Here is a 16,417-nt window from a genome sequence, read left to right as displayed (position 1 = left end):
TCCACAGGTTTCCTTTCCCTCCAAACGCATGTGGGTCACTGCAAGTTTCCTTCTTCAGAGATGATGATCATCATTCTTCCAGATGATCCCTGGAAGTGGATCCAAGGCCAGGTTGGACAGGACTTGGAGCAACTGGGATACTGGAAGGTGTCCCTGCCCATGGCAGAGTGGGGCTGGATGGGTTTTAAGGCCCTTTCCAACCCAAACCATTCCAAGATTTTATATAAATAGCAACCATGCAAAGCTGTCTCTTGTGGTTTGGATATTACTGGTTATGCATTTCAGAGCACACCAAAAACCAGTTTGGGTGTAGAACGTTCCAGCACTGAGAAGCCCCCTAAGATAAGGAAGTCAAAAGACAACTTGTATGAAGGTGAAGATTAATTCTTCAGGGAGAAAACAACATAATAAAGACAAAAGACTTCAAAGGAAGGACAATCCTGAGGCTTAACAGTACAAAAGGTCCAAGAGCTGCAAGTCCAAGGAGAAAAGAAGATACAGGGAACAAACCTCAGAGAAATGATCTGAATGAAAACTATCCCGATGCATAAAAACCTGGAATTAACCTGGCTAAGTCATCCCCAACTCACGGACACACAAACACAGTCAGAACACCACCAAGTATAAAAGAACAACAAACACTGAGAAACAACTGGAGACTAAAGAGGAAAATGACCTGGAGCTGGGAAAGGCAGTGAGAAAAGGTTCTACAAATCCATGTGTAATAAGGAAAAATCCAGGGATTTGTACTGCTGAGTACAAGAACTATTGACAGGTGAGGCCATGAAAGCTCAATATTTAATGTACCACTCACTACCCCACCCTTGCTGGGTTCAACTGGCAGCTAAATCCGAGGCAAACAACCAAAATCCTGAGGCAGAACAGGGCAGGAACAGGTTGGGAAGTGCTTCTAAAGATGAGAGATTTTCCAGCTGGCTGGGGCAGCTCAAATCCACTCGGGAATATGCAGGTAATGGGTGGAAATAATGTCTTTAAGGACCTCTACCATTGAGAATTCCCAGGGGATGCTGAGACGCTGTTTGGGAAGGGCAAATGTTGGGGCTCCTTTTAAAATGGCCTAAAGGGAGAAAGGCAGAATTCCAGGGCAGTCAGCTGAACTTGGATGCCTAAAAAACCAGGAGAGCAGATCAAGGGATTTCTCCACACAGGATTTGGTGAGGCAGAGAGAACAAAGTGGCTCCTCGGGGTGTCCAACCTGCCGGTTCCATTCCCACCCACTGCAGCCTCAGGAGCAAATATTCCTGTGCTCATTCCAGCAAAAACCTTGTGCTGCAAAGCCTCGGGACCACTGGGCACACCCTGAGCACGCACAGATCTTCCCTCTGTTCTCCTAAGCCTTAAGGGATCCTGAGGAACAGCCTCCCATGGAAATCAGGATGCTGAATCCCACTTAGATTAAGAATTTTCCAGGATAAAGATGCATCTCCAACACTGTTGGGGTGCTCCTGGGGCCTGGGAGACTCTCACTGTCACCACCAAACACTCATGGAAAAGATTCAAGCTGGAGGTGCTGTTTGAAACACATGATGATCCCCTTTGGAATTTCACATTCCACGTTTTGCTCCTGAGCAAAAATTCCTTTATATTGAGGTTTTTGGACTTGCATCTTAAAAAAAAAAAAAAAAAAAAAAAAGAGCCCAAATCCACCCACACAATTCATTGTTCTGAGAACAGTGCACTTAACTTATTAGGTATCTCCCAATAGGATAGTAAAAACCATGGAATGATGAGGTTGTGGACAAGAAATACATTCCAGAGAGTCCATTAATGATTTTTTTTTTGTAGCAATGCTATAAGGCTTTCATGGTCATTTCCAAAAAGTACAAAAATATATACATTTACACACACATATATGTATAAATTCAGATTTTTAGATTAAAGAAGTCGCATCCCAGACTAAAGAAAAGACCTGGAAGTCCATCTCTCCATGATCCACTTCATTCTGGTAGAGATGTCCCTGTTTCCAGGGGTGAACCAGGACCACTTTGGGAGCACATTCCATGCCCAGCCATGTTGTCCTCAAACACAGTGAGGATTTGTTCCCATTTAACATCATTCCAGGAGTTGTTTCTTGGCATTCTGGAAATGACTACAGAATATTCTTTGTGTTCCTGTCTCCCTGAGAGCACAGCTTAGGGCAGACAAACCAGGAAAAGCTGGTGGTGATGGAATTAGCCACCAAAATTCTGCTTCCAGCCCCACGGATTTCAGAGAAATTCCCGTTCCTCAGCCCCAGCTCTCCCATCCCACACTCGTTTTTGGGATCAGCTGCCTGGCCTTCAGCAGCAGGAACATGAATAACTGCCCTGAAGTCAGTGGGATTTTGCTGAGCCAAACCTCTTGGAATAAGGACATGGAGCTATGAATAGTTATTCAAAGGGAAAACACATGAGAGCAAAACATAATCTGCTCTCCAGAGGATAATGCAAGATCTACAAATGGCACCAGGACAAACAGTTTGCCCTCTAAAGCAAAGAACTATTTAAAGGACAAAGAGGCCAACAGAAACTATTAGGAGAGTTTTCCCCTAACACAAAATTCTGGTACATTTAGACTATTATTTCTCTTAAAAATGTCCTTTTTTTTCCCTCCACAGTTACCATTCAGTTCAATACTATTGAACTAGGAAAGCCAAACTCACCATTCAAAACCAATTCATCGGCTGAAAATGTTTGAGGAACTCAGAGATCCTCTCCCAGGATTTTCAACACCACTATTATTTTGGAGTCCATGTGCAGTTATTTCCACAGCAAGAAAAATATTAGCCTGACAAACATTTTCACTTAATCAGACACTGTATAATCACGAGAAAATTAACCTGATTCCAAGGGGGTGTCCAAAGTTCAAATGAACATTCACACTGGATTGTCAGAGATATATGAAATCCATAATTACAATAATCCACAGCTGCTTCAACTGTGGAAAATAATGACTTGCCCAGTGAGGACTGGGGTCCATGAACTGGGAAGCAAAGGCCATCTGGTGTGAGCTTTGCTCCCACTTCACTCCCTGAGCATGGAGAGCTTGAGCTCCTTTGACACAGCCTGTATGTGGATTTATGGCTACCAGAAATCCAGATAACCACAGCCCCACACGGCTAAAAATACAAATATGACGATTTTCTGCCTTTAAACTCCGTGTTTCAGTTCATTCCCTAAAATAGCCCCTGTCACTCACTGCTTAAATAGAATTATTGAAGTGTCCAAGAATGGGGAGCGAGGAAGTCAAGGAGATTTGTGATGGGAAAATGTTCTCCCTCCCACTTCCCCCCAACATCAGGCACCTTGGAATGGGTGGCATTGCAGGAGCACACACGTGAGGGCTGGAATGGGACTTCATCTGGGATGGGAAGGAGGAGGAGACCAGGGGACAATAAATACAAACCCAATTATCTTCCATCTTCCCATGATGGTGAAGTACTTGTACCAGTCATGCTCTTCGAAAACTAATTTTAATTAATTAATTAAAGTGAGCAAAGACATGTTCCAAGCAGTGCCACAGATGAGGGAAGACAAAGCACCAAGAGTGATTCCTCTTCACTGCACTTGGCAGAGCTACCAGGAATATTCTGGATGGCTGATGAAAAGATGAATTGTATCAAGGCAAGGGGCATCATTCCAATTATCTTGTCTGGCATCTTGAATCAGGACCACAGCACTTCCCTGTCTCGTCCTCTGAAGGAATAAGTCATTTTGAAAAATATGAAAATATTCACGGGCAGAATCTTTCACAGCCCTCGGAAGTTAATTATCTTTGCTGGGAGAGGATAAATTCACATTCCACGGAAAACTGTTCACCGTTATTTCCAATCTGAATCCTCTGTTATCTGTGACTTTCAGCCACTGAATCAAGTCAAATGTCTGCTCACCTACATTCCCCTTTCTCATGTAAATACATGCAAATGGTCAGATCACCCCATTATCTTCCCATTGATGAACTCAACAGCTGGAGCTCCTTGAATGGCACATTAGTACCTGTCACATTTTCCTGCACCCTTGTTCATCTTTTCTGCCATTCATGTGGTTCTCCTCGGAACACTCCTATTTTCCAGCTTTGTTCTTTAGAGGGGGGAATCGTCCCAGCGAGGCAACACCCCACGGAGAGGGAGGAAAACTTATTAACGCCAAAACTACTTCCTTACTTTTATTAACCGTGTGCCTTCCTGGCTCACCACTGCCTTGGGATCTCCTGGACAGCTCATGGAGCCCCTAAATCTTCCTTTGGGACCTGTGCAATATTGGATACACAGACTTGTGGTTGATTACACTGAATTTCACGTGATCACCCAACAAATGAGTCCAATCCCTCTGAATTGTTAATTGAACATTATTATCTATCACAATCATTAATGACATTTTAAGTCACAAGGACCAGGATGTTCACCAAGTCAACAATTTCTGTATATCTGGTTTGGGTTTTAGCCCAGAAAGCTCTGGAAGTCAAGGTAGATTGGGAAGTTTTCAGCTAAAAATTATAAAACTAAAAAATTTCTGTGACTGGGACTCAACCACGATCCTTGCCTTGGACTGTTACGAGACTCGTGGAAAATAACAGGTCGAGTGGGAATAATTCTGTGGGAAAAATCCAGAATGGAATAATCAGCAGCAGGGAAAAAACCCACCAGAGTTCATCCATCCTCAGGGGGGATGATAATTTATGATCCTTCTGAAGGGGCACAAGCTGAAATACAGGAAATTCCACTGAAACCTGAATCAAAGCTCTTCTTTCATGGCCAGACACTGAGGCTGTGGAGTCACCATCCTTGGAGACATCAAAGCCCAACTGGACTGCTCTGGATGAACCTGCTCCAGGTGTCCCTTCTCCAGCAAAGATGGATGGACTGGATGGTCTCCAGAGGCACCTCCAACCTCAGCCCCTCTGTGACCCTGGACAAATATTTCCAGGGAATCCAATGGGGTGGTTACTCCACCCAGAATATTTATTCCAGTTGTACAGTTGCACAGATTGACCCCAAAATATTTAGTGAGTATATTAAGAATAATGAGAGTCAAAGGAGTTGTTCCCCTCGTGAAAGGAAAAGCACTTAAACTGCATTTGCACTGACACAAACTCTGAATTTCCATTGTGCTGGGAAGGCAATTATTACCCGTGTCCTTTTTAGGAGAAGAATTAAGATTAGTGGGGAAATTGAGAATTAGCCACAGACAAAGCACTTTTAGAACATTCCTGTTAGTTTAAACAAGCAGGAACCTGAAGCTGAGTGTAAGGGTGATGGATTTCCTAAATCCTGGAAGATGCACAAGCACAGACACAAAAGAATTCTGATTTCCACATCTACGTGGCCACAGGTAAAGGATACTAATATCTGGGATATGAAACTAATGTTTTCATTTACCAAAGGGCATGATTTAGTTGATGGAACAAAGCAAAATATGTTTGATTGAAGTACTTAAAAAAAAAAAAAAGATATGTCAAGATTTCACCTGATTTTTATGCTAATTTGTTGTAACTATCAACACAGATGAGCTGAATATTAAATTAGGATAGAGAAAAAAAAGGTTTTCAAATGCATGGAAAGACTCGTCCATTACCAGTTAACAGTGCAGAAAAAGCTAAGTGCCAAAATCCAGTTTATTTACTAAATATAAATGTTAGAGAGCTCTACAGCAGGGACTGCACTTGCTCAAGGCCTGCCAGAAACATTTCACCCAAGCAGGATGAACTGAAACATCTTCTTTTATCACTGAAGTCAAATCCAAGCAAAGGGGGATCATTTTTTATATTGGCACCAACAAGCAGAAGTGAGAGAAGGAGCAATAACCCAGAAAATAAGGGTCGAAATGTTGTAAACCAACTGTTGAAGGGCTCATTTTGCACTCCTTTTCCATACAGCGAAATACTGCATTTTGTCTTGTACTGAGCTCACCAACTTCAAGGGTAAAAAAGGAGGTTTGCAAAACAACTGCAACTTAAATGACATTTAAAACTTGGTGACTGTAATCTCAAATCAACGCAGGCCTCGCACTGAAAGCTTTTATTAGGAATTAAAATGCCTTAAAACTACTCCAGGGGATTTCTACAGGTGTTTCTGTGCAGAAGCTTTTGCAAATAGCTATTTCTTTTTTTGAGTGAAAAACCAGTTTTACCAGAAGCCTTTCATTCTGTAGCTGAGGGGAAAAAAAAAATGTATTTATAGCCTATTAGACTCAATTAAATAGCAAGGAGCATTCATCTTTCTTTGCCACTGTTCTCTCCCTCCGAGCACAGAGTAGAGGGGAATATTTCAGTCTTTAAATGGTCTCTCCTGATTTAGAGACATCACTTTGTGCCAAGCAGAAATCATCACAAAAACCAGAGAGATTCAGCCTGGCTTTGTCACACAGGGGACTGTGATATATAAATAATTGTGATTCGTGAAACAAATGGGTGATTACATCAAAATAAAACAAACGGATTGTAAAACTTAATTACACCCCATAAAGAAATAAAACAGACCCTTACAAGGTCAAGAGGCCCTAAACCTTCCTACTATCCCAAAAGTAAAATATGGTTTTTCTAGGTGCCTGTTCGTCCAAGAATGCATGAATTATGACTGGTTGTAGAGATAACCCTTTAAGCTTTAGCTGTAAGAAAACACATATACTAAATACTTAGCAAAAACCTGTAGAATGTATATGTATATGATATAATTAATATGCATGAAGTAGCTAAGACAAATACTAAACTTACCCTGTAGTAGAGGTGTGCAGATTTGGGAAACTGGTCCCATTTCTGTCACCCAGCTGGCTGCTTGCTTTTACCACATAATAAACTATTATTCAAAAACTTATAGAAACTCGAGACTTTGTTTATCACAGGACCAAAAAGGCTCTATTTTTCACTCAGAATTCCACCAATATTCAACCATCTGCTCACAAACAAACCTGCCTCCCGTTCCTCCTTCTCCCGCTCTGAAACGAAGCATCTCCGTAATTTCATCCAGCACGACTCCAAAGCTTTGCAAGCACAAAACAGAGAGGAATTTTCAAATATCAGCCGAGTGCCAACGTCCAAAACGTTATTATTTTGCCTTCCTCAGCCATAAATCATCTGCACATCCTCGCCTGAGAGAACCAGCAAAGCTGGAGCAGGAGCTTTAATCCCAGAGCCAAGTCCTGTCCCGATAAGGCCTTTACTAAATGGGTTAAATCTAATGCTGGAAACAATTCTTAAGCTTCTGTTTAAGTGACCTTAAAAAAAAAAAAATCTGTATTAAGAAATCCTGTTGCTAATTAGCCCTGTGTTACATCCAGGGAGGAGAAGGAGATAAGACCAAGATAAACCCCCTCCTCGAGAGAAGGAAAGTCTGTGAAGCTGCAGAGCCTCGGGGTTAATCCCAGAAGCTCCCAGGGAGGGATTCCTGGATGCAGACACAACTGGGAGCTGTTCCAGGTGGATTTACCAGAGTCTGTCTCTTCCAAAGCTGAATGAACCCTGCACATGAACAGTTAATAAGGAAAATGGAATCCTTTCCGTGATTCACCTCCGGCCCGATGACATTTTCCTTCAGCGATGGATTAAAATCTGGGAGGAGAATAACTCTGGGACTCGCTGAGCTCTATTTAAAGGTAATTATTGCTCTTTTGCTTAGGTCCTCTCCTCTCTCTGGCTTTGAAAAGGCCACTGTGTTGCCCCATGTCACGAATAACGAGCTGGAGCCAGCGAGGAAAGCGCCTCATTCCCAGTTCGTGTCCAACTAATCCAAGGGCGTGCAGGAATAAAGCAAACTTTTGTCTCCCCTCCGTGTGCTACTGTAAGACCAGCCTGCCAGGAAAAGAGATTTCTCCTGCCTGCCAGACTTGGTGATCATGTGGGTGATAAGCAGCTGAAACACAAGATTATGGGACAACACAGTGTTTAAAAAGGCGACGGGAATCCCAACATGTGTAAATAGTGGGGTAATAATGAGTGACTGGGGTAAAGTTATTGGAGAGTTGTTAGGGGGGAAAACTGTGTCCAGTTGTTGCAGCTGGAATGTGAGAATCAAGAGAACAACTGAGGGTTTAAGAAAACAACAACAAAAAGAGAAAATAATTAGGAAAAAAACCCCAAAGGGTTTCCCCAGAGAAGGAAACTTTCCCTCTGAGGAGCAACAGGTCCAAGAGGTGAGGATGTGGAAAAGGCCCTGGAGCAAGAGGGGCTTAGAGATGCTGTACTGACACAGACTGGGTCAGAGCTCCTCTTCCTAAAAAGAGGAAGAATCAGAGAATTCCTTGGTACATCAGAAACTGAGGAGAAGAAGAATGGCCTTGGCAGGATCTCACCCCACCCTGCTCAGCTCATCCTGCTGCAGGAAGTGTCTTTGCCTTGGGATTCTCCATTTCTGTGGAGGTTTCATCTCCCAAGCTGAAGGACCTGGCAATTCACATTAAATAAAACACCTTCTTCAGTAAGAAAAGACAAACCTTTCAGAGTGGACAGAATTGATGTCAGGGAGTAATTAGATAAACCACTTAATGAAATGGCACAGACTCAAAGACAGGGACTTCATTAAATATAAAAAGCAGCCAAGTCGAATCCATAAATAGTTTCCAAAGTGTGTTCATTTTCTGGGGCTATTTCATTGCATAAACACTGAGAGCTGGACCCTTGAGACAAGGAGAGGCATAAATCAGGCCTCAATCAGGATAAACACCAATGCCTGGATGTCATTCCTTCTTCCCTCTAAAAATGTACATGTCAAAGAACAAAACCAGGATTTCTCCTGCCTGTGTGATCAGCACCCCTCTGGTTTATGAGCCCAAAAGCACAGGGGCAGCAGGGAATGCTTTGGGGGTGTTCCTGCTCACATCCCTGAAGGGCCTGACCAGCCAGATCACACCAAAAAGATGGGAAAAAAAGAATGGAGATACTAATTAAAGGGAGAAGGGTGAGAGAAGGGGAATGAAGTCAAAAAAAAGGGAAGAAAAAACCAATTTCATTCAAGGAATGGTTGGATGTGGCACTTGGAGCTCTGGTCAGGTTGACAAAGTGGTGGTTGGTCAAAAGTTGGACTTGATGATCTTGGAGGTCTTTTCCAGCCTCAATGAGTCTGTGATTCAGTGCCAGGGAAATGTGAGTGACCATTTAAATGACATTTTCCTGAAAGACGATTTAATTAAATAAGGTGGCACACAGTAATTTTGTTTCTCTAGCTCATTAGGACAAGGGTTGTTAAATTAACAAGGGAGAAGGTCAAGTAGATTTCCCAGCTCTTGAATGGATGGAGAATGGGGGGGCTGAGCAGGGAATTATTCAGCTCAGGGGAGAAAACTAAAACTAAATATTCAGAAAACGCTGATTTACAGACAGGAATAAGCAGAGCCCTGTCACGAGCTGAGCCCTCACCCACAGACACACCCTCTGAGTCTCTGATAACATTAAAGAGTGTGTTGTAGTCATCCTTTAGTACTTTTTCTCTCCCTGCACATCACTAGGCTGTGCTACACCCAAACAGCACCACACTCCAAGTGACAGCCCTGCCCGGGGCTCCTCCTGGCAGGGACAGGACCAGCCACCCCTGTCAAGTGAGGCTGATTAAATCCATGTTCAAGCAGCTCCTTCCCCTTCCTGCTTCCCTTTGCAATTTCTTCCTATTTCCAAGAGCACGGATTAAATGTCCATGATAGCACACCATAAAAACTTCAAAGAAGCGACTGGAAGTCATTCTGCTCCTGCATCAGAACCTCCTTGAAAAAGCTCCTGGTCTGCAGAGATAAGAGCACAGAGCTTTGATTTTTTAAGGCTTTTTGTATTGCTTGGAGTGTTTGTGTATTAAAGTGACACAGCCTGGAGTTTTCAGATTTCACGGCGAGCCTCGAGACAATAAAAAGCACACACACCTTTTATCGGGAGCACGGAGCAGAGCAACTCATGCAGCAGGGCTTAATATTTTGGAAATGTTCCCGAAAATATTCAACCTTTTACTTCCAGGAGTTTAAACCAGAAATGGAAGCGAATGTTTCTAAAGGAAAACAGACTGGAAATTCAGAGAAACCCAAGAAATCACAGAGGTTTCTGAGGGTTTTCCTCCCGTGGGGAGGTTGCTGGTGAACAGCAGTGCCCTGGGAGATGGATTGTGCTCCAACCCACCCATCCCAGGGACAGGGACCCAAACCTGGGACCCAAACCCACTGGGGCATGGCTGGAGAACTGCTCAGGAGCAGCAGTGCTTCCTTTACTCCAGAGCATCATTTTTAGGATCCCAACATTCCAGCGCTCTGGCTCACGGGAGAAGAACAATATTGCTCAGATTTGCACCAAAAGCAACACCAAATATAACATGAACAGGGCTAACAAGCTGCTCCTCTCAGAGCCTTCCCTTCCCAACCTCACAGAATCTCTTGAGCTGGAAGGGACCCACAAGGATTCCTGCCTCTTGGGAATAAATTCCTCAGGTTTTCCTGATTTGGCTCACTGTGAGTTACAGAGCTGAGAGCTGGTGAGATCCTGTTTATTTTCTCAGCAAAAAAGGGCTGGTAGCAAATCTTTCTTGTGCTGTTGGTCGGGTTTTGATTTATTATTTTTTGAATTCATTAATATTTTCACCCAAACTCTCTGGCACTTGGTCTCTTGGGTGAGATGCTGTGCCCTGTCCTTCAGCTGGTGCTGTGCCCTACCTTCAGTGTTCTTCCCCTGAGGATGGATGTTTTGTTTTGGTTTTTTTTCCCCTGCTGCTAATTATTCCATCTGGATCTTTCCCACAGAATTATTCCCATCCCACCTGTTATTTTCCCTCAGTTTCATAACAGTTGTCCAAGACAAGGATTGTGGCTGAGTCCCACTCACAGCAACCCCACCAGCTGTGATCTTTAGCTCATGACTTCCCAATCTACCTTGACTTCCAGAGCTTTCTGGGCTAAAAATCCAAGCCAGGCAGCTCTGGGGATATTCCCACAGTGCTGCAGGATGAAGCAGTGGAAGCACCACTCTTAATCCTCTCCTGCAAGTCCTCCTCTCATCCTCTTATCCCAGAGACCAGGAAAACCCCAGGATTACTCTTAGAAGGATGTCTCCAAGGTGTTATCTCTGACTTAGCTGTGTTCACTACACCTGATTACTAAACCATGTCTAAACCTTCCCTGTTGTTCCAGCACATCATCTCGAGGTGCAGCTGCTTTTAAACCCACATAGGTGACACGTTCCCTCCAGGCACTGTACGATCCCAACTCCTGGATCACCCTTCCTGCTGTCATCCAGATTTACTTCCAGCCTTTCCAGCAACACTGTTCCTCTGCCAACGCCGCTGCAAACTCTATTTTGAGCAGTGAGAGGATGAACTGTGGTGAAACCAAAAGAGTGGAAAAATATGTTGCTTGGAGTGTCTCGACAGATCAGGACAAAAAATGTGAGAAAATAATTCAGAGCAGGAAACTGGGGGGGTTGTGGTTTCCCCCAGCAGAAAGTGGGTTTGGTTTCTTGGAGACTGAAGTCGGGACACAAACGGAGAGTGAGAAAACAACCTCTGAAAGAATCCCCAGTGTCGTGAGTCAGGTTGAAAAAATGATGCCAATCTTGAGCAAAAAAAAAGGATAAAACAGGGTTTGGGAATGCTGTGGGTGTGATAGAAACTAATCTAAATAGAGGCAAATAAAATATCACCAGGAAATGTTGGGGGGGTGGGAAAAAAACCTGGCAGACACACGGGGTGGAGAAGACTGAGAAACCAATTTTGGAGCCAACACTTGTGTACAGCCAAAGAATGATGGCAAGGGAGGACAAGGGACAAAAGGGAAGGCTATCCATCAAAAAACTGATTAAAGGACAGGAAATTTTAAGAGACACCTTTAAAGATAGGTTTGATAAGAGGTTAAAAGAGGTTAGGGGTGCTTGAGACATGTTGGGAATCAGAGAATGTCATCATGGACACACACCTTCCTTTGGGCACCTCTCAGGCTGTCCAAAATCCATGCACTGGGCTCCAGTTATGTACAAACCCACACTCCAAGTGACAGGAGTTTCCAGGAGAAGGTCACAGCCAGGGAGTTCCAGCAGCTGCCCAGAGCACCTCCAGCTCCTGGTGCCCACAAATCCCGGGGTCTGGCACTGCCCAGTGCCCTGACAGGGATTAAGTCACTACCCAGAGCCCGTGGATTCCCTGTTTTTGGAGAAAAGCCCATTTGGGTGGGATGAGTGCTGATGAGAGCACTTGCAGCCTCATCCCAACTTGCAGCCCAAGGTGCCAATCCCTGCCCGGGGTGTCTGTGCCAGCTCAGGGCTCCCAAACCAGATTAGTTCCCCTGGCTTGGCCTTTTGATTGAATCTTGGCTCTATTTTTAATCCATCCCATTATAGAAAGGAGAAAATCCCCTGCAAAATAAACACTGAGAGGGAGCTTTACCTTAAAGAGCTACTGATATTTCTAGATAACACCTGGAATACCCCAGAACGGGAATCCGAGAGGAAATTCATGGGATGAGATAAAACTGGACACACGTGTGGCTTTGGGAGGCAAAAATGCTCCTTGAAGGAAACATTTCATTTCATTTCCCACCTAAAAGGCTTCACCAGAACAAAATATAGAAGCAAAAAGCCCAAGACAATGTAATTAGGGCTATTTCTGAACTCCTTATCTCAATTTCTGAGCCCATAAATCCCCTTTTCCCTACATGTCGGTGCAGGATTTTCATAAAGTGGATTTTAGTCAAGTGGTAAATCAAATTTGTAAGAGCAATGACTGCGGGAAATCATGATAAAATGCCTGATGTTTCCTGACACTTAAAATAATATTCTAATCCGTTTTTTCTAAAATAATATTCCAGTCTGGTTTTCTAAAGTTTTGCAGTAAACTCTGCTGCTTGGAAAGAAGGAGAAACCACGGGGGGAATAAATTGAAATAAAAAAATTATGTAATGAAAGTTTCCACTGGATACAAATACAAGGGATTATATTTTTAAAGAACTGCAGATTAAACCACCTGAAAGTGAAATCTTTAATCCCAGCAATCAAACTGAGAGAGAAAACTGAGTTTATCCTGATTTTATGGGTAAAAAGATCCTTCATCACCTCCATCCACACACGGATTTCTGGGGAGCTGGTATGGAAAGATCCTGGATTTCTTTTCCACGAAGGTTATTTTGGCCACTATTTGAGTTTCACATGGACATGAGGAGCTACAGGCTATTTTTTGGGACCAGGATGATCTTTATCCTGCTATTTTTACTTCTCATTGCCAGGCTTTTGCCCTTGGCACAGCTTTCCTGCTCCTGTTCCTCCCCCAGTCTCAGATTTTTGGCATCCTTTCCCAGAGTATCCCAGTTTATTCTCCTTAAATCCATTAACAACTTCGAATTTATTGGCTCAGCTTTCCAGTGTGGCCTCGACACCATCACCCAACCTCATGTATTTTTCCCACAATGAGACATTTTGAATATTAAAGTGTATTTTACAGGATTTTTGGGGCAATGATACGTTAAATATGGCAGGACTTGATGAAAAGGCTTTTCACTGCTGATTCCTGTGATTTTATACAGGTGGCAGCTTTTTGCTTTTGTGTTACAGCTCATAGGAATGAAATAAAATAAAATATATAAATACAGGGCCAAGCAAAATGCCATTCAAATATTGTCATAGTTAGGTGTCCAAGAAATAATCTGATTTTCACTTAGAAACCAAATCAGAAACTCATTCATTCAAACAATACCTCGTGCACTTTTTGGAGGGAAATCAATTCCCAGAAAAATCTGTGCTCTCTTTTCTTCTCTTCCCAAATATTGCCACAATAACATAATAATTTTCTTTCTAAGAGGACTGGCCTGTGCTTTAACTTTGAAAGGCCTCTAATAAAATAATTTCTATGCAATTTCTCTGAGAATTCATCTAGAGAACAACATGAACTGTAAATACAACAGGGAATTTGGGGTAAATCCTATTTTTAATGTTTGGATCCCCAGCATTCCTGGGACTGTTTTCCTTTCCGTTAAAGGTGTTTTGCCTAAAAACATCACGTTTGGCCTTTTGAGTTTTTTTTAATAAAACACAAATGTTTTAACCATAAAGAAGGGAAGCAAAAAATTCCCCTTAATTCTCTCCACGACTTTTTTTGAACCTTCTCATATTTTTTGGGTCATGATCAACTCAAGCAATCTCAGGTGACACAAGGGAAACCTGGCTTAAATTTTTGCATCCTGGGACACTGGGATCAGCACAAAATACATTTGATTTATGCCAGAGGTCCAAAATGGAGGGTTTTGCCCAGACAGACATGGCGACTTTGACTCTTGCGGAGATTTAGGCCTGGAAGTGTGAATATTTGATTTTTTTTCCCCAAAAAATGGAAAAATGAGCTGTTTGCAGCACTGACCTGCTCCTTTGCAACAAGCTAATGAAGAAATTAAAGACAATTTGCCAATGAATGGGTCAGCAACTGAGAAAAAAAGTCAAATATTCCCAATTCCAGGCCTAAATCTCCGCGAGAGTCGAAGTCGCCGTGTCTGTCTGGGCAAAACCCTCAATTTTGGACCTCTGGCATAAATCAAATCTATTTTGTGCTGATCCTCATGCCTTTTCTAACTGGAATAAATACTCCAAGGCATTATCTTGGATTTAAAAATGGAGTTTTTCTGGCCTGCCTGAAGGCTGGGAGGCACCATTATATGTTGCAGTGTAAAACCCCTCTTGGAGCTTTATTGCTGGTTTATCTTGTTCTGTGGAATTAAAGAGCTCAGGCAGGGCACAGGAAGACAAAACCAAGGCCATAAACTGCTTAAATCAGAGTCACAGGAGAATCTTGGTTAGAAAAAGTAGTGGCCATGATTAAAAACCCTCCTGGAACTGAAGGAAAATTGAAGGAAGATACACAGCAATGGTCTGAACAAAACAGAAAGTATCTGATATATTCCTAAAGCTCAATAAATAGAGGAAAAAAATTCTCATTGTCCTGGACAGACCATGATAAACTGTGGGGGTAATTTATAGATAGTTTCTAAATAAAGTGGTTGGAGCATCCCATTCCTGGAGGTATCACATACCAGGGGAATTATTATGGGCAGCATAATGTAATTAATTTTTTCACCACTGCACGCATGCAGGTCAGATGTAGAACTGAAGGAAAAGCCAGCCTGCCTTAACTATAACTCATAAATCAAATTAAAACCCACTGTATTGAAACCACTGGCACAGAAAATGCTTTATAAATAGATAAACCCTGAAGTTCACAGATCCTTTTTCAACAAGGAAGCAACGAAAAATATTATTAACACCAACATCCTATCTGGGGTTTTGTTTGCAGGTTTATTTTAGATGGAGGGGAAAAAAATTGACAAGGTCCCTCTTTGATGTGTCCTTTTCAGCGTTTTCCTAAGAGACATTTTTGGAAGTGGTGTCACAAAAAGTGCACAGGATGTTTGTACATTCTGTATTTGAAAATGGAATTATTGTGCCCCGGAACAAACAGCAATGCTTGATGTTCAAAACACATGCTCCTCATGGCAGCTGCCAGAATAAAAGCTGGAAGAGCATTCAACCCATGAACATTCCTGGTCCAAAACCCACCCTCTGCACAGTCCCCACTCACATCGACCATCTGCAAGGAGAGCCAGGGCTGGGACCTTGAGAGACAGACACTGAACAGGTTTTAAAAAACCCCAGAATTAATATAAGATTGGAAAAACCCCAATGATTAAATGCTAAGTGATTAAACCCCAAGAACCCCTTAAAATGCAGTTGGTTTGGGAGAAGAAGGAATGTGGAAAAACGGGAGTGTGACCAGATAAAATTGATAAAACACCAAAAAAAAAAAAAAAAAAGCCCCGTGGCCACATTTTTGTTCCAGCAGCCAAAATGCTCCTTGGCCACACTGTCTCCCCACACAGATGCCAGATAAGCTCAATTTAACACCAATTATCCTCACCAGGGATGGTCCTGCTCTCTCCCACCACTGGGCACTCACATTCCACCCAGGAAAAAAGTGACCAAGGATTGTGTTGGATCAGCCAAGCTCTGGGTGAATAAATCCCACATTGCTCCTCATACAACATCTCCACGAGCAGGAAGAAGCATTTTTTCCAGCTTTGTTTCCCTTGCCACTGACTCCAAATATCCCATCATTTACTAGGAAGGGATTTTAGGAAGAGCCCTCGTAATTCTGTATCTGCCCAGCAGCAAATTTGTAGCATTAAAGCTTCTCATCATCACTGCTGGTGCTGTTCTGGCCAAGAAAGCCTCCAAAGGAGTGTTGGCTGGACTGAAACACTTGGTCCTGTTTCAGGAAGCTCATTTATTGAGCCTACCCAAAATACAGAGCTTTGTTGTGGGTTTTAATAAACTGTATTCTTTCCTAATTGCACTGGATGTTACACACTCCCAGTGTCCAATACACAGCACAGGATGAAAGCAGCATAAAGGAAAATCAACTTCAGGGAATGGTACATACAAATTACATTTATTTTACTTTCAGGACAACCTGATTTGGAAGGGA

This window comes from Corapipo altera, unplaced genomic scaffold (assembly GCF_003945725.1).
Source record: "Corapipo altera isolate COAL_440 unplaced genomic scaffold, ASM394572v1 113, whole genome shotgun sequence".
NCBI classification, from domain to species: Eukaryota; Metazoa; Chordata; class Aves; order Passeriformes; family Pipridae; genus Corapipo; species Corapipo altera.
The sequence above is the reverse complement of the archived record's forward strand: the minus strand, read 5'-3'. Positions refer to the sequence as shown.